The sequence below is a fragment of the Strix uralensis genome, chromosome 4 (genome assembly GCF_047716275.1).
Source record: "Strix uralensis isolate ZFMK-TIS-50842 chromosome 4, bStrUra1, whole genome shotgun sequence".
Lineage (NCBI taxonomy): Eukaryota > Metazoa > Chordata > Aves > Strigiformes > Strigidae > Strix > Strix uralensis.
The window spans coordinates 60,426,084-60,446,193 of record NC_133975.1 but is presented as its reverse complement, the minus strand read 5'-3'; the positions used below and the strand labels follow the sequence as shown (position 1 = coordinate 60,446,193).

The 20,110-nt window shown below is 38.4% G+C and overlaps 1 long non-coding RNA gene across 1 annotated transcript in view; it reads right to left on the bottom strand.

Annotated features, from left to right (window-relative positions):
- The window catches only part of LOC141942864 (uncharacterized), a 153,710-nt gene continuing 133,600 nt past the window's right edge, over window positions 1–20,110 (bottom strand). Inside the window, exons 3-4 of the long non-coding RNA XR_012628761.1 lie at window positions 10,739–10,842; window positions 1–108 (exon numbers count right to left, since the gene is read on the bottom strand). This is a non-coding gene — a long non-coding RNA (uncharacterized LOC141942864). The remainder of the gene's footprint in view (window positions 109–10,738; window positions 10,843–20,110) is intronic.

Below are 20,110 nucleotides of genomic sequence, written 5' to 3'. Positions count from 1 at the left end.
ATTACTTCAGGGCACTGGAAGTGTGGGTCCAATCTGCTGCTTGCTGGCACTCACAAAGCTCTTGTGCTTCCGCAGTAGCATAGCCTTTTCTTTTTGCAGTCCTGTTTGCTGTGTTGAATAGCAACCAAATTGTTGTCTCAGTTCATCTGTAGGCTGAAATAAGTCTGATGGGCTACTAATATGATGCTTGGTCTTCACAGTGCAAACCCACAAGTGTGCCATACCAGTTTCACAAGTCCCTCTCTGCCTCTCCCTTCCTTCCTCACCCACCCCGGGGGCCCATTGCCCTCCCACCGCTGTTCCTGCAGACTGCATGGAGGTCCGTGCTGGGGACCCGGGAGAAATATATTGGTCAAGTATTAAAAAGGGCTCGTGATCATTCCTAGCTTAGTCCCATGAACAGTTTTGTTGCCACTAAACCAGGATGGCACTTTGAGTCATAGGAACAGAAACAAATGGCTTGAGGCATGAAAAAGAGAAGGGAGAGGGAAACTCCTTAGTAAGGCACTGGTGCTGAACACTCTGCGTTATGGATCTATGACCATATCCCCAACGTTTAATTATATTTCGTCTCCTCCACCAAGAAGATCTTTGTGTTTACATGGAAAAAATGCCTTTTTTTAAAAAAAAAAAAAAAGTGAGGACAAGGATATTTAGGCTAGGGGCACTTTAACAAGTATGGGCTTGTAATGTAAAATTTGTTAGTCTAAAATAAAACCCAAGCTTTCCTTAATGTGTCACCTTGTGCTGTCATTTGTCCAAGTACAAGTAAGGACAGGCCAGAATAGTAGGGTACTCTATGGGGGGTTTGTGTGTGTGTGTATGTGTTAAAACTCATGTGGACAAATGAATTATGTTTTTAAGTGATTCTGAGTATATAAAACTTTTAACTACAGAAGGAACAAAGGGGATGCTAGATATGTGGCAGCAGCAAAGGTCTTTTTGTTAAAGATATAATGTATAATCTTTTGGGGAAAGATTATGTTAATTCCTGATTAAAATCCCAAGCATCCAGGCAAGCAAAAGGGATTACAGTAACATGATATTCTCAAAGAAATAGCCATGAATTTATATGAGCACAAGGTAGACAGGATAAAATGAAGAGGAATGGCGTTACTCAAAGTACTTCATTGAGAAGGCTTCCTGGCACCCTAGAGTGGGCAGATCAACAGACACTGGGAGGAAGACTGACAAAACCCCCACACAATTCATGTTTTGTTTTTAGGCTGGCTAGGCTTTTCTTTTTTTTTTTTTTTTTTTCCTGCTGTAGAGACAGTATTTTATTGTCTGACAATAGCAGCCTGTGAGAAAGCTCCGTGTGTGTGTGTGCATGTGTGTAAGACTCAAGCTAGGCCTGAGGAGTCAGGGTTGTGCTTGGTGATGACTTAGTTTACATGGCCCCCATTTCATCTTCTGTAATTAATTTAACATAACTACAAATCTGATAAAGTTCATCCAAATGAGTTATTAAAGACTCAGAAGGGCCTCAGCAATATGCTTCAAACTTTTTTTTTTAACAAAGCTTAGTTATTTGCTTCAAGGAAGGGAGTAATAAATTAGGATCTTTATCTTGCACTAATTTTCTTGCACAAATTCCGTGAATAATTCATAATGGATAATTTATCTGCTGAATTTTACCTCTCTTTGTTAATTGTCCTCAAGCAGAGCAAGTTTTCCTCAAATGTATTTGTTATTAAAAATTATTTGTTAAGTCTTTCCTTTAAATAAAGTTCTGGGTCTGCAGCTCATCCATGAATAAATCTCTGTGAATATCTGACAGTCATCTTGTGAGACAGGAAGGTAGAGCAGGATATGTTTTCCTGACTGGGGTCTCTTGTTTACTGGGTGCCCAAGTCCCTCAGGTGGGGACCCAGTCAGAGTGCTCTGGGAGTCTCTTCTGGCTCATGCATCCACATTTCCTTCCCAGAGGAATCAGATGTGGAGACGAAAAAGATAAAGTGATAAAAAACTTGTCATCCTGAGGATGTACCTAGGAAGTGATCTGCACTCCAGTTGCACCACTGACTATTTGGATAGACTTTCCACTATGAAAGGTAGAGACTCTGAATTCATTGGCTGTTTCTGGGGTATATGCCAAAATAGCTGCCTAACATTTGCCTTGCTTAACACCGCAGTATCCTTGGAAAGAGGATGCAAGAGTCAAGAACACAGTCAGAGTGTTTGGACACCTAAGGATGCAGATAATGCTGGGATTTTTAAAAGTGGCTGGAGATGTTTGTGAAAATGCCAGGGAACACCTACTTGTACCTTTGGGCACTTAACCTTTGAATCTGGGCAAAAGTAATATGAACCATCATCCTTTGGAATTTTCCTGCTGTTTCTTCAAGCCCTCACTATCAACATTTCAGTATGACTGAACCAGGCACTTCCTAAAGGCCAAATTATAACACTTAGTTCTTGGACAAGAAGAAACAATTACAGATGAAGTCTTTAAACTACAGAGAGAGCTAAAATCTCAGAACTCTCTGCTGGACTGAAAAAAACAATACAAAGCAATGCAGCAGAGATCTGTTGTGATGACAGGCTATACTTTAACTAAATGGCAAGACTTAATTAACACTGCTGCAGCCTGGGTTCAGAGTAAACTAAAGCCTACTATATGATTAACTCCTCTGTGCTTTAGTAAGAGAAAGGGAAATTGCAAATGGAAGCATCTGGTGCCTTTCAGAATTTAATTAAAGAAATGCAAAGAAGCTACTATTGCTACAATTTCTCCTTGGGGCAACGAAATACAAACATATTAAGTGGGAAAAGACAAAACTCAGAACTATGAGGGATCCCCCCCAAAAAAATCCCAAATAATTGAGTTTTTCATGGCTGTCAAGCCTTCTGTTCCTCATCTCCTGAGCCAATTGGCTTAAATATTATCTATTAAGATACTGAGAATACCAAATGAGTTCTGCTTTGAAATGATTGCTGGTTTTTTTTAACTTTGTTTTTCCTTCCACACCAGTGTTGGAGAGCTAGTATAAAAGATTATTATGAACTCACATTAGAGAAGCAGCTATTAAGACTTTAAAGCCACTCAGGGATCGTGGTTCGGCTTCATTGGAGGTTGTACTTAGACACAATGAAAAACTTACCATGCCTAGATGACTTATTGTCTAATTATGTCAGAAATTTTAAGAAATGGTTATGCTGAAAAGTTCCTAAATTTATTACCTAATAAAGCTTCTGATCTTTACATTTGGAAAGGCAAGTGCTGTGAAATTAAACTAAACCCTATTTAAATTCAAATTACTTGCTCAATTCAATGCCTTTCCTGCTTTTCTTCATTTTGAATTTCTTATCAAGTTAAATGATCCTTAGTTTTTCAATTAGAATTCCCTTACCCTTCCTATCTGATTGGCTTTTTTCTCTTGATGTCAGCTAAGAGATTTTATAACTTTATAAACTTTCTGCAAACCACAGTATAAAATGATGAGGTTGTATGCTAAAAAGCTGCTAAAAAGCTGAACTTTGACTATGGTTTTCATTGGTTTATGCAATTATTTAGTAATGGCTATGGTGTGCATGTGATTCTTGAAACACCACTGAATCCTTTAAAATAGCAATCAAAGAGTGCATACCACTATAAGAAACCCTCTTCTGATCAAAGCAGCCAAACATACAGACATTATGAGAGTTACTGGTGTATAGAGTTCCCAAATGTGCAATACTGATGCCCTTCTAGTCTTGTAAAAAAATGTGTGTAAGCTTAGTCCTTGCCTTGGCATGGAGAATGTGAAAAAATACATTATCAGTTGCAGCTCCAGGATTGGAGGTGGAACCAAATTTTCATTGATCTCTTTCCTTTGAAGTGAGGTCTGGAAGGGAATATACGTGCCTGGAACAATATATCAAGGAAATTGTTCTATGACTCCTTAGTAGTGTTCCTCCTTTAAGGTCCTGGGTCAAAAGCCTGGCACTGGGTTGCATTAAGAGGAGTCCCAAACATTAAGAGGACTGCCTGCTTCTTGTCAACTTAAAATGCTTCTGTATGTCCATGTCTTAGCCTCATCCTTACTCTCTTTTGTCACCTATCCCTCCTTCCTCAGTAGCAGCACATTCTCATCCTTGCCCTTTTTTTCTCTTTCCTCTTTGGAGATACAATCATAAAACTCTCAAACATTTTATTTCTTTTCTTTTTCATGGCTCAGAGATTTGTTTGGTGTTCTGCAGTTAATCAGACCCCTGTCCAGGGACCAAGTTCTTCAGCATATCAGAAGTACAGGCTGAAAAGTGAAAAAAGGTTACTGTCCTAGTTTTGATCACCATGGCAACAATGATAGTCTTATTCTCAATTTTAGAGTACCATTCATGTAGTACCTTTTGGAGTTAATTTGGTAAAGGCAGGAAATTTTCCCCTTTAATGCCTTTTGTAAAGCATTCCAATATTAATTCTGGGTTGAGGGAGAAGCAGAAGTAGGGTGGAACTAGCAGGATGAAGGGAAGTGGAGATGACAGCAAAGAGAAGGTTAGAAATTGTTCCTTTGCAGACAGGTTTTACATCAGAAGACGTTCCTCTGAGATGTATAACAAAGATCCGTGCAGATGCCCTCAAACACTTTCAATTGTGGCTGGATAATTAGAATAATACAACTGCATCTGGAGGCCCTAAGGCATAGCAGATACAGCAGATTTTAAGAGAAGAAGCCTATCTATATGCGAGACCCGAGTGTTGGTATTCATTTCAGTATTTGTTTTTAATTCAGCTAAAATTCATCATGAGAACACTAGAAAAGTGTTTTGCATCAGAAATAGCAACAGTATGATTCAAAGATGCTGTTATGTTTCTGGGAATTGCTATTACTTGAGCTGCTTATTTCTACAACTGTAAACTAATTGGACCTATCATTTCTAGTTCAGTGTCTGCTCTCAGTGATGTTACGGGGTCAGGCAGATTCCTACTGCATAGTGTAGATTAGCACACAATTGCACTTTGTAGAAAAGCTGATTTAAGCAAATGCCCTGGAAGCAGTTCTCCTTAGAAACAAATTGGTCATAGTAAATGGGACTCTTATGCCAGTTTTGTGCATTGACAAGGTGGAGCCTTTTATTGTTTCTAAGAAAGAGAACTAGATACCTTGGATACTGTTTTCTTGTAGGTGCTCTTACAGTCATTACTCATCCACTCAAAGCCTTTTTTCAGCTCACTTACAAGCTATTGGTATTAAAACCTGCTTCTTCTGCAGAACACCACTAGCCAGGGTTCAGGAAATGTTCAAGAATTGTACATGTATTGTACTAAGGAGACAGAAACTTCCATTATTTTAACAAGAAGTAATGTATACAACAGATGTGCTTTCAGCAGCCTCTGAGATGCCTAGAAAGCAAACAGAGTAGCAAAGCACAAATGGTTCTAAATCACCCTTGATGCAAATGAACAGAAATACAAGGCCAAAATGTGGGCTGGCTAGTTGGGTGGTGAAACCTCTTCTCCAGTTCCATGTCATCAATACAATATTCCCTAATGACCAGCTGAGGCAGTGTCAGAGACCTGTCCTAGCAGAAAGGCCTTGGCAGATCTTCTCTGTGATCTCACTATGTTGCTTCTGGGAAAGTGGTTACTGTAAGAGAGCTGCTATGGAAAGAGAGGGAAGGATTGAAAGGGTCTAGAGGTAAGCCCTGAAGTTGTCTTTCTGTGAGTGTACTGACTGGGGGTACTGGGGTGCACTGGCTGCTGCCACATGAGGTGGATCTGTTTCACTGGGGAAAGAGTTTCAGCTTCCATGAGTATATTGCACATCATCTACACCTTACATTTACTTAAACATACATAATCATGCAAACTGTGCAAAATAGAATAAAACATTTTAAACCAACATTAAACTACCAGTTTTGTGCAGATGGCTGTTAGAAGAACAGTTTCAATACTCAAACTGTGCTGCCCCACCAGAGATAATTTTTTTCCTCATTTACACTGTACAAATGTCTTTACACTATACTAATGTATGCAGCCTAACTTCCAGTTGGTATGGTGGAAAAGGAACATCAGACAATGTGTGTGTTGAATGAAAATGGCATCCAAATAAAGGTTTATGAGTTCTATACTAGGATGTTTTCTACCAGTGCAGGAAGCTCTTGTAGAATGAATTGTACTGCCTGTTTGGCTTATTCATCGTCCAAAATTCTGAGTTTGTGCCACTCAGTGACTGCCTCCTTTTCCATTTCCCTTCTCTGTTGCATTAGATATAAATCACTCACCATCACTCATATAGCTCTTCTAAAAAATCAGAGAGAAGAAAAATAGTCTGTCCTGCACACTGCAAATAGATTTTGTTTCCCTAACGCTTCCACCTAATTGAGGCCATGTCGCTTTTCTTTTACGTCAATGACAGAAGTCCCATTCCCTTCATTAAAATCAAAATCCCCTCCCCAGAAGAGGTCTGGGCAGATTACATTTCCAGAAACAGACAGATCCTTGCTCAATAATACTTCACATCTCGTACAATCATAACCTAAAGTTTGTTTTGCCTTCAGGTGATTTTTTTGAACATAGACGCTCGATGACAAAGTGCCACCTGGTGGACAAAATGACATTGTTTTTTTCCGTTCCACACCTAACTTTGCATAATAAAATTTCTCCTTCCAGCAAGACCTGAGCTACAGAAGCCTCTAGGGAAGAGACTTAATTAATTTTAAATTTCTATATCTATATCTAGCTCTACATATAGATACATTGGTTTTAAAAACTCAGGTGCACATCTATTGCTCCTTGCTGCCATAACTCCTGCCATCACAAAGAGTGCTGACAGTTGTAGTAAGAGCAGCTTCTGTGACAGGCATACAAAATGCCAAGAATTAAAAGTCACAGTGTGAGTAGCTGGAAACGCACCTCCCTGAGGAGGAGTCTTTTCCTCCAACTAGTTGTTGTCACTGTCAGTTGCAGAAGTAATTTTTACTACTAGTGTTTTCCTCTAAGCTTCTGAAAGAGCCTGATTTTTTATTTTATTTTTTTCCTACATTGTATATTGTTGCTAGGATTCATGGCATGGTGTTTGGAGGAAATGGGAAATCCTGGAACTCCTGAATGATTTCAGGATGTCCAAGCTCAATACACTTAGGGGCTTGATGGCTTGATTTTGTGAACCTAGCCAGGTACAGGAACTACAGCAGTGAATGGGAAATAGACACCTGAAGGCTTACTGTATCTGGATCTGTTACACTGAGCAAGATAAACTCTATTCACCACCAAGCCCAGGAACGTTTGGGCCACAAACGCTTTGTGGCAAGATGCAAGAAACTCCTCACTGGACATTTATAACAAAATCTGCCCCCAAAATATTTCTTTCTAACAATGACAACTGATACCTCAAACATGTTGGCTGAAGTCCTTCACTACAGCTCATTTTTAAAGTAATTCTATCTCAAACCGTTAACTATGTGAAAATGTTGACATTAAGACTGCACTCAACCACGAGTAGTGCTCAACATGAATATCAGCATCCTTGAAAATGGAAATTTCTCTGGTCTTCACTATATTTGGAAACACTGTTACTGTGTGGACATATAAGATACATAATATGGTTTCTAAAAATGAATGAAAATAATATTATAACATACATAACTACTATATCTATATACCTATATCTATATCACACACTATAACTACTATCTTCAGCCATATATAAAACATAGTGAAGTTGTACAGACACTCATTTAGATCTTAGCCACTAGGCGGTAGTATAAGATAAAGTAATACAAAAATAACCGGTAGTTTTGTATTAATTTTGTAGCAAACTTCAAAACACATGACAGCTCCATAAGAAATTTTGTAAAACATTTTCGTGCTTCTTTATTACATCAGCAAGACACTTGGAACAAAAACATGTCTCGTAAGGTTCCACATTATTGGAAGCCAATTAACCACAAGGACAAAGGGTACATAAAAAACCCCCCTATCTTTTTCCCTTACCTTATCTGTTTGTGATCAGTAAGGTTCAAAAAATGCAGTTTAGCCATTGAGGAATCTTATTTAGATTAAAGAACTACAACATGATCAACTTCTTCACACTGTGCCACCAGTCTTACACTGGAGCTGAACTAGATGAACTAGCTATAGGATAAGTTCCTCTTTTCACAGCATCACAGAATGGCTGAGGTTGGAAGACACCTCTGGAGGTCATCTAGTCCATGCCCCCTGCTCAAGCATGGCCACCTAGAGCAGGTTGCCCAGGACCATGTCCAGCTAGGTTTTGAGTATCTCCAAGGATGGAGACTCCACAACCTCTCTGGGCAACTTGTGCCAGTGTTTGACCACCCTCAGAGCTTTTCTTGTGTTCAGATTTCATGTTTTTTAACCTGTGCCCAATGTCTCTTGTTCTGTCAGTAAGAATGACTGAAAAAGAGCCTGGCTCCCTCTTCTTTATTCCCTCTCACAGGTGTTTAAACACACTGATATAATTTGATTTCATTTTTGCTAGTGTTCCAGATGAATATGGAAATTTCAATCTGTGTCTAATACAAGAAATTAATTGTATAGGTTAGAATCATAAAAAGGAAGATTGTATGACTACAGGTTACAATACTGAGCGCATTTTGGGAAGCTCCCAGCTGTAATAGAGTATGTCAGCCTGGTTCACTTCCTCTGCTGTGTTTGACTTCAGCACACTCATGTGATAATGTGATTGATTGCCTTCATTGATTACTAAAAAGGTTATGCCAAAGTGAATTTGGGTAAGTAACAAAAAAGTCTAGGTATGCAGCATTTTGGCTCTTTTTCATGCAAATGAAACAATCAGGTCTTTCTGCAGTACCACTTGGAAGACCTGAATTAATGTTTTTTTTAGATCCTCATCTAATGTTCTTTTGATCTACCAGGTATGACTAGTTCCTCCTAAAATACCCGGGGCTATTGTTTATTGTAGCACTATACTGCAGTATCTCTCTTGGATTTACTTTTTATCAATGGGGGAATGCAGGGAGATCACCAGGAAGAAAGCCGTTTTTAGATTTTCATAATTTAAGAATATTTTCTTTGATGGGAAGGGGAATACAGTATACTATTAGGAAGACTAAAAAGTTTTCCTCAATTTATCCTTATTTTGCTAAGAAAAGACTAACTTTCCTTTGCAGTATATTTTTCTAAAGGTTTTTTTTTTTTTAAATGGTCGCCAACATCCTTATCAATGTGTATTTTGTAGAATGCTGTGTGGATTCAGAGTATTGTAAAATGAATTTTAAACTGAGACTGGACATAAGCCATAAAGTCCAAAGTGAAACAGTAAGGTGTTTTAATCTCAGGGTTTGTTTTAGCCTGTTACACAGAGAGGAGTCAAAAGCTACATGAGATTGTGGGCTCACCCTTTTTGAAGAATAAATTCTATAAATGTTCTCATTTGACTGGAGTTCTGCCCTTTAAATACAAACAAATTCATCAGTGTTCATGCTCTTTAATTCTGAAATCTATATATTGGTAGGCATAACCTAGTGAGCGTGAAAAGTGTAATTATACTCCAACTAAAACTACCTCAGTCTTACAAAACCCTTCCCACAAATACTATTTTCTACTAGCTTATTTTCAATGTAAATTTGAACCATCCTTGATGAACGTATGCAAAACCAATGAGGGTTCTGTCTATTTTTGTTTTAGCACAATAATTTTGAATTGTAGAACCTGATCCCTCAAGGAAAATGGAAAGACTCCCAGCACCTCTAGTAGTGGGATGAGATCATACAGGCTAATACGGAAAAGACTTTTTTCCATCTCCTTTCATCCATTTTAAGTCTGATGCAAGTCATGAATCCTCAAGAACCATTTTCTTTTCTTTTCTATTATTTTTGGAGGACCTTCATCCCATCTACTCCGTTCTCTCTGTTGAACTATAACATGAAGATAGATATTGCAATAAGTACTGCGAGAGAGGGGAAGTCTCAAAAAACCAAAAATCTGCCCTTTGCTTTTCTGTTTTTCTCATGAAGAAATTTCAATTAGCATAGGTCATGGTGTGAACAACAAATATGCGATGCTGGACTTCCCTTTGCCATGTGATAGTATAGCTATTTCCTCATTTTGTAGGGATTGATATATTACATAAAAAGGCTTGTGGTTCTTTCTGTAAAATAATAACATTAAACCCTTGCATCTTAATATATTACCTTGAAAACTCAAAGAGTCAATAGCTATTTTAGGAGGCTATCCAAAGGTTAACCAGATAAATCTGAAATTATGGTCATAAATAATCCAAACAATGACCAGCCGTAGAAACAGATGGTGCTTCTGGAAGGGCCCAAACCATTTCCACCCTTAATTCAATGTAAACCTCCTGTTTGGAGCTCTGCAGTTGAGGTCTTTCGTGCCTGCCTTTAAATGCATTGTTTCTTCAAAGGTGAGATTTGTGACACAATGTGTGAAGCTTCTTTAACCAGAAACAATGCGAAGTCCCTGCACGCATGATTGACAAGAATTTGGATAGTTGTCCTGAAATCAGAGGGACTGTATATGGAACTACATTTACACAAATTGCAACTGAAAATAACAAGCGCTGTCAGCCTCAGTTTCTACTGCTGTTTGCTTACCATTTGTAGCACTGATTAGTACCTGTTAATGGCATTGAATTGTCTTAATTTGTTATTATAGATTACTCCGTGACTGAAAACAATATATTTTGATACACATTTCTGCTTGAAAGATACCAAGTTACCGAGGTGAATGCTATGAAACGGTCACCTGAGTGAAGTAACTTAAATAACACAATTCTGCAGGGGTTGGTTTCTTAGACAGCATGTGGGTTACCTGAATGATGATGAACCCAATAAAGGAACATGCAGCTCAGGCAGTGGTGGTGTCCTCCAGCAGACCTCCTCCCAGTTATAGGGCTTTTTTTTTTTTGCCAGTTCCTGTCAGGAAAAAAAAAGTGGGTGTAGGCTTAATGCTAGGATGTGTTCACTGGGCAAGTTCTTGCCAAAAGCCCTCTTTATGGAACAAAAAAATCATTACGTCATAATAATTTTAAAGAATTATGTGAAATAAGTGCAGGATATGCTCACTCCATGTAATTTATTAGTTCCTGTGGTTCATCAATCTTTCAGTCTCTTCTGCAACAGCTTATTTTTTATTTCCATGGTACTGAGGTCTGCCATTCCAAAATGAGCTAAAGTTATCCAAAGTGAGAAAAAATGCCTGGGAATTTATGAACTAGATACATGGAGACACAAAAAAATCATAAAAAGATTAAATCCAAAGAAGTGGTGCAATAATTACAACTCTGGGGCAGCATAAGGTAGGAATTAAAAGCACTTCCTCCCCTTTAAAAAATATATTGTGACAAAAATTTAAGAGTCAGTTGCATAAACTTACTCTTGCTCTAGAGTGGTTGATTATGGTTGTCTTTGATCTCATTCAAGAGCCAAGAATCAGCTGTATTTTTTTATTTGATTGGCTTGTACCCATTCAGGATATTTATAACCATAGATGAAATATGCAAGTCAGTGGATGGAGATATTTAATACAGAATAAAGCCTAATGAGTCACTGAAAAAGAGGGAAAAATATTTTTTGTAACCCCCTATAGAGTCAAGGTACCACAGCAACATTTGCAGCTCCAAAGACTAGATAATGTTTAATTCATGTAGCTATGGAGTTTCGGAACCATCTCTTGAATAAGTTAAAAGTAAATACCTTTCAGGACAAAGAAGTTAATATGTTTTACAGAACATGGGCAGGGGAGGAACAGAGAAAGAGAGAGAGAAAGAAAGCATATGTGAAGGGAATAAATCTGTCTAGACCCCTGGAGTACTCCAGAGGAGATAAGTTTTAAAAGCTTGCATAAGAACAGCTTCCAAATATTTGTGTAAAAGGCCTCTGTCACTAAAGCATCTGAACTTTAAAACAATACTAAATAAATGCACCTTCACAATATTTTAAAAGAGGAGGAACTGAGCTACAGGGAGAGTAAAAGCCTGACTTCCCTCTCCCTTCAAGTAGGTTTATACCATTACAAATCCATGGATGTGAGACAAAGCACCTCATGCTTGCAGCAAGATGAGTGGGAGATGTGAGCAGCCCCCAGCTTGTGCCTGGCCCTAGTTCTCTTGGGGGACAGCTGAGAGTGCCAGAAATGGGACCCAGCACTGTATACAATGGAAACCAGTGTGATCCTCAAAGCCTGAGCTGCCAAGCAACATTTCGGTAAGCCCACACACACTTATCAGCTTGTACTGGCCAAGTATTATCCATTGCTGCTGCAGTTCTTGTCACATATCACTGTTCATTATTATCTTTTTATGAGTTAATGATGCAGAATTACATTCCAGCATAGAGCATGAAATACTTGCTGTCTCTTTGAAGCAACACCTCTAGAAAAAAGCCGGACTCATCTGGTGGCTGTGTGGACAGTGAGTTCCTCTGACAATTGAATGAGGTAGATTTTCTCTACAAGAACTATTAACTCCCAAATGCTTCGGGGTAAAATGCGATTACTGTGTCTTACTGCACATCTCAGAGCTTAACGGGGCATTTGATTTTCAGAGGATGAGTAATTTCTGTTACAGGAGTGACTTTGCTGAGGGCTCTCTAAATTGATGCGAGCTTTCCTAGGCAGTTGGTATGCTATTACTGAGTTTGCTTTAGAAACATGCACAGTAGTGCTTTATCTCGAGCTGTGCTCCTGTGCACTACTGTAATACAAGTATTTCCTAACAATGCAGAGGTAAGTTAGAATGATTCAGAGCATTGGTGGCACCCTGAGGCAGGCCCAGGCACTCCAGCATTTTCTCTCTCTGTATCCTGGGAGCTGATCCTGAGAGAGCACATGGCCTGGTTTGCCTGAGTTGCCTTCAAAGAGTCTGTTAATTCTCCTGTGCTTTGGGGTTCTCTTGTTCCCCATGGGTACTCAGCACAGTTGATCCAGAGAAATGAATTTTAGCTACTGATGATTGTTTTCTTTTGCAAGGTTACTTATATATAGATATGTTTATACATAAATTTAAACATGTATATGTTCTCCAATGGACAAAGAAAAAGGAGAAGGAATAGGAAGAAGAGATAATGGAAGAATGTGAGAGATGAGAAAAGTGTCAAAGAATGGTGAAAGATCAGTTTCTGGTTTACCAAAGGTCAACTTTATCTCGATGACAGTGAAGACTTTGCAGTAGCAGGAAACATCAGGCTTTTGTTTCATTGAATGAGTTCAGAGATTTTAAATAGCACATTTTCCTAGATATTCTTCCAACGCTGAGGTAAGCCCGACAAATAGGCCAGTAAAAAGAGTGTCAGTATTTCTATGCAGGAAGAGAAATATGTGCTACTTTCAACCTTATCTTTCCACTAACCACTCTAAGCAGAAGCAGATTCGAGAGTTTTCAGTATCAGTACATCACTCCTGTAGCTGTAGCAACATCTGCCTAGCTGTTAGTATTACTGAAAATATTTAATTTTTACTGCTACTCCTACACAAGATGTGAAAATGACTGTTCTTTTCATTAAAATAGAAAAAATTGAACAAAGACCAAGCAGAGGCAGTTTCTGCCAAGTAGGATAGCTTAAAATATGTTAAGCAGACGTGTTTGCAAAAAGTTATTCCAGCTTTAATCTCAAACTAGTTTTAGTGATGTTTTTCACAAACAGTTGTGCCAGCATTCTCACAAACAATCTTATGTGTCAATCCTATTTTCTGACAAACGATGACCATAAGACTATCTCAAAGGTATTTTGACTTGTCCTCCTGCTTATAAATAGTTCTATCACCTAAACAAGGTCTATACAATATGATAGAGTTGTTGAGTTAGCATGAACATTTACAGATGCAACCAGTACAGCTATCTCACAATTATCTTTAGTTAAAACAATAAGAAGAAAGAACCAGTTGAAAATTAGATCAGAAAAGAATTTTCTTCTAGCATAGCTTCATTAATTCAGTGGAATTCTATTGAAATTAATAAATTTAGCCCAATCATCATACAGTTAGAACAGAAATCACACTTCCCACACTTCTGCTGGTGTCTGAGTTACAGCTGAGACAATTACTGCATGAGATGATTTTTAACTTCCACGAAAGCTGTGCTTACTGATTCAGCACTACATTTTAAGTTTACAAATCCAGTGTCAGAAATCAATGGCATAATGTTCTTATGGTAATCTAGGGAAAAGCCTTTTCTAAACCTAATGTACATTGTATTTATTCCTAAAATCTCATCAGCTAATCCCTTAGAAATAAACTGTTGTGCTATAAATGTCATGTATTTCCCCGTCTGTGTTTTCAATTCAAATGAGTGCTTCCTTTTCTGAATTCTCCCACAGAATATCTTTTACCTCTCTGGAGCCAAAGAAAAAGCCTTAATCTTCCAGGATGATGGAAGACTCCTATGCAGAGTTCATAATGAAACGTATGTATGCATGTATGATACACCTTCAGCTGGGTACACACTGGAGACAGGTCATTTAAGTTGTTGTCAACAGACTTATGCTGGGGAGCCAGCCTGCTATAGAAAGTCCAGTTGTATGATGTACAAAAGCAACCCTAAACCATACAAAATTAATCTGTCATGGATTCTATTTGTGTAGTTCAAAGGAGTTTGGATTTGTTTATACAAGATTTGACAGAAAACCCCAATTAAAAAATAGATATATCTTTTTCATTGAACTGTTCCTGAGAACAGAATGGGCAAGCATTAACTCTAGTATCATTTTAACCCAAATCACTAACAATATCTTTTATATATGTGCATAAGCTTTCTATTGCAAACACTTGCCACTTACTTTTTGTGCTGAAGATTGATGCCACCTATTACCACAAGGGACCTGTTTTTTCGCTAGTGCAACTGCATCTCAGTCACCTGTTCATTTCATGGATGAGTCTGGGACAATTAAAATTGCTCAAGTCAGACAAGGAACAGGTTTACAGATGGCTACACTTTCACAAAATTGATCTGAAGGTGTTTTGAAAAATATGTATGTGCACACACACACAGAGTCATGCAAACCTTTTATTTTTTGGACTCTTCAAGGAAACCCCCAGCAATCCTCAGGGATGGTGCCATTGCATACTTTGCCTCTCAATGCCCAGGCATTAACCGGCCCTCCGGCTGGCTTTTTGGTAGTGCAAGCACTCAGCCTAGCTGTTAAGCTACCATGGCTCTCAGGAAGGCAGGATCTAAGACAACATATCAGATGATTTTTTGATCAAGGCTAGTATTTTTCACTTACAAGTAGTAAATATTCAATGTTCCAGAGAAAAGTAGAAAATCTCATTGGACTAATATGGTATAGAACTAGAAGAACATACCAGACTAATGCTGAACTTTGACTACTTCTCTAAGCATGCTAAACTGTTTAATTACAGGAAATGGGATTGGTCAATTCTTTTGAAAATTGTTATACAGTTTAGCCAGTGGACTCCCCACGGGAACAATCTCACTGAGATTTTCTCAGAAATAGTGAAGATGACCTATCATTCCCTTTTCACCTATCAATTGAAGAAACAAATTCAGATTCAGATGCTAAAACTTTATTCCTTGATTAATGGGCATTCAAATCCAGAATTTTGATTTGGGCACACGTCTAAACAGAAAAGTTATTCAAACAACTAGTACCATGCTGGAGAGTCATCAGTGCAATAACTGTGTTGAGTAATGGTGTTTCACAGAGCTGCTTCATTGTCCACCATCAACTGTGAGAGCCTGCCTTTAAAAATGGCTTTGCATCACTGATATAAAACCCTACAGGAACCAATGGGAACTGAAGATTTAGTGCAAGAAATCTTATTCTTTGTTGTTTGACAGTAAAAGGGCACTTGGCTCTAATAATTTTCCTAATGGCTTAACTTGCCAGTTGTAGTGTTACAAAACTAAACTACCCAGAGAGTGATTGCCAAAATTAACAAACTACGAGATCACTCACTTTTGAAAGAGAGAATTGAAACTCCATTTGCAGTAGAAGTTCGAACAATTAAAATGTGCATTCCAGTTAGGACCACAACATTAGCATCACTTCTTTCTGCTAGCTTAGAAGCCTATCTTTTAAAATAAGTTCTGTATCCGTCAGAGGAGTCAGTTCTGAACCTTGTTCCATTTTTAAATTCCTCTCTATCAGGCGGCTCAGAAGCCTCAATGCTCTCATTTCAGATTTGGCCAAAAATAATGAAAATACAACAGATAAAACAAAGCTTAGTGGTATATTTGAGTATAAAATGGCCTCATATAAAATGAGGTCAGCTTGGCTTATGTTATACTCAGAGAATAAGTGAACAAGCTGAACTTTTTTAGTTGTTCTTTTTGCATGCTGTTCTTTATATAGGATGAAAGGCATTTATGATATATATTGTAATTTCAAGTATTCTTGCCAAGCAGTTTCTTAGTCTTTTCATAAATTTAAAGGAACTTTATAACAGTTCGGCACATCTAATAAACATACTTTATATGGAAATAACTTTTTGGATAGTAGCAAGATACAGTTTATCTTAGAAAGTTCTGCTTTAGCTTTGCAAAAGCAAGCTAATCATAATCTGATTTAAGACCTTATGCTAATGATAACTTAAATGCAAATGCAAGCATAAATTGTCTGCACTGATGTCCCTTACTGCACTTTAAAGACTGCAGATAAAGCTGGAATGTGCTCGAAGACAATGTTTTAGTGAGAACTGAGAAATATTAAAAAAAAATCTAAGTCTGTAACAGTGGTGGGCTAAAAGTATACAATGCTGCCACGGGACACAGAATATAAGATGATTCAGACAAAGAAGTGAAATATGGTGTGCAGTGCAGTAGGGGAAAAAGAAGTACACTCACTTCAATTCTCAGCTTGCAACAGATCTCTTGTGCATGCTTTGCTGAAAAGAAATTTGTCTATTTGCCACAGAACTTCATGGAAATGAAATTCACCCAGTTTTCAGTGGGTGACATAGCTCAGCCACAATGCAGGAAGGCCTGACAGAGAGAGCAGCAGTGGCAAGATCTCACATCATGCTGGCTGTCTTCTCCTCAAAGCCCCGTGCGGCAATGCTTGTGCAGGGAATGACTTCCCGGCATTGCTGCCCCCACAGCAAGATCGAAGCTCTCACCCTGTGACTGCTGTGGGAAACTCTCGCCCTGGAGCTGCTTCCTTGCAGGATACTTTCTGAAGAGGATCATCACAAAATGGGACGGAAGCTATGAAATGACAGCAGAAGGAACAAAGCTGCACATTCCAGACTGACTGTTGCTAGGAAAGGATCAGAGAAGATGGAAACAACAAAGACTTGTAGCTCTCCTCCTCTTTATCAATAAATGCAATCATTACTTATTATTTACATGATGGGCCAAAGTATACTGGGCATTGTACCCTGGATGTGCCAAATTCTTATGTCTTCTTTTAATCTGCTGCAATTTATTTTGAAGTGTCATGCTTAAGTATTACTGTATGTTTTGCCTCCTGCCTCGTTGCATTTCCAAGGCTTGATTAAGCAGGTTATAATCCTTGAGAAGATGTCTACTCAAGGCTTAGTGAATACCACAACATCTTTCTTTCTTATGTACTCATGCAATGCTTGCAGATTTCTAATATTTATTTTCTAACCCCCAGCAAAAAGTATTAAGTGCTTTTTCTGGATCAGACTTTCTCTCACCCCTTCTCTCCCAGACCTTTTGTAAAAATCTCTTTACAAGAGGGTACTGGGCATTCATCCAGGCTTATCTATACTTCTTTGTGACCTTGATAAAAGGGAAGTGAGGGCTTTACAGTATGCGCCACTGCAAAACTTTCTGCTGTGTGGTTTTGATACGCCTTAATTAATCAACCCTCTTTGTTAGAAATTCAGCAAAATCTAACGGTTACTCAGAATATACCACTTCCATAGGGATTTGTATCCTACTGTTTCAAGTAGGAAATTGCCTTGCTCAGTATTTACAAAGAGTTCCCACCAGATGTCCCCCTTTCCCCACCAAAGTAACGACAAAAGACCATTTAACTGGCAATTTAACTCCCTCTGTGGTAATTCGCTATATATCCTGTGAAATTAGTTACCACTTTGACACAAATAGTAGCTGATTTTATGTATGACGTAGTAAGTGATAGCCTCAGCCTGCAGGAAGAGTACATGATCTCAAAGTGTGCTTTACATTTAGAGAGCTTGATCCCAGCAGAGCAGATACCTCCTTGCCTATCTCACAGCACATGGGAAACGATGGGATACTTCAGGTGCCTGTTTTCCAGCACTGGAAATTACATGCAAACTGACTGGGATTGATTTTAGTTACATATTTTCAGGAAAGTGAAAGAAAGACAAAGTGTACATTTAAATCTTTTGGCCTACCCATTAGGGAGCTTTGATTTCTGCACAGAAAAGTGCAAAATGTGGGCTGAGCTCATGCATCTTCACATAGTTTTAAAAATCTGAATAAGAAATAAGAAATGAAATCTCAGGGGCAGAACTAGCATCTTTGATACTTCACCAGAGTGCTACTTAGAATATTTATTCTGACTCATCGTCATTTGTTAGGGTGCCAGTTAAATCAAAGGGCATGTTTTAGCACTTACTGTACCACTGAATATGACAAGCTAGTTGCTATTCCCACTTATCCCTTTGCTAGCATAAAGTAGGCTTTCTGATCTTAATAAAAAATGCTTTCTGACCATTAAGGGAGCAATGCAGAAATGAGAGAATAGAGACTGGGGACAGAGAGCTGTAAAGTTTGACATTAGAAAGCCAAAATACTTCGGAGAGTCTTCAAGAAGTAGTAACATGCAACTGAAATGGGCACTACCACGAAGGGAGGATTCCTGAAGTGCCCTTTTAATAACATGCTTACTGGCACATATATCACTAGCCATGATGGTGCACAAATGAGCCTGAAAAGTTTTGGTTGCATTTCTCAGCCAGATTTAATTTCATCCATGGCTGCAACAATCAAAATCACTCTTTCAGATATAGCCATCTCTCTTTCTCTGCATCCACCTGTTTCCACTCATTCTGACAGTTTAGTACTTAATGTGGAAAGGGCAGCAGGGCCTGACCATAAGATCATGCTTACATTCCACAGTGTCCGAGACGAACAGGACAAATGAGTCCATGACACCTATTTCATAATGCACACAGAATAAAGGGATATTTCTGTGCTTGAGTTCTAGACATTGACAATTAAACGTGAACTCTCATAAGAAGAAGTGTGCTTATTTGATATATTGCCAACTAAACTGTGAGACAAGATGTGGTGGGCTTATTCTTCTGGCACTGCTAGTCACAATGTGAGCCAAACCTAGAACCTCAGTATCACACGGGGTAAGTTGGTTTAAGGGAGTTGAGAGCCCATGATGAACCTAGCCAGTTTTCAGACATGGTTGGAAATAGAATAGTATGTGCAAGCCACAGATGGTGGATTAACGTATTTTCCTATAAGCTGGAACCTCTGGGTTCCAAGTGGGATCAACGCTGTAAATACTGCTGCCCCCCTCTGGGGAAAAAAAAAACCAAACCCACAACCCAAAAAAAACCCCCAAAACCCAACCCCAAAAATCTGGGAGCATGAAGACAGTGAAGAATCTTTACTTTCTCTGTATCCCAGCTGCTTATGTATATAGCAGAATTAAGGATATTTCTTTCATCCCACCTCTTCTCACATTTACACTGTCCTCAAACATCCCTTAACACAGAGGAGGTCTCCATCTGATAAACACATTGGATGGTTCAAGTAAGAGTAATAACAAGCAGTGGGGACAGCTTGACTGACATAATCTATTTACAGACTCAAGGTGTAAGGAGCAATCTTGCAGGGCGCTTATCTGCCAAATCAATGGTCAAGGGTACTGGACATAGCTAATATTTTACAAGCTTAACCTCGTGGTTCTCTTCTCACTTTCTTCATGCAGAATTCTGTTGTGTAAAATCTGACTAAACTCAAAAGGCTACATAAGGAATAAAAAGGGGAAATCTGGTTAATAAAAGGATTTACTTCAGCAATTAAAAATAAATAAATTCCCAAACCTCCACTGCAATTGAAATGGACATTTCAAATATTCTAAGATAGACAACTACTCAGTTGTAGCTCTAATGATTACGATATGAACTTATGATTTGTATAAAAAGTGGCATAATTACTGTGAATATCCTACTGGATTTTGCAATAAGGAAAGAAGGAATTTTCAAGCTTTCTAGGTTAAGGATAAACATAATTGATTTATGATTAACATGAAGGTC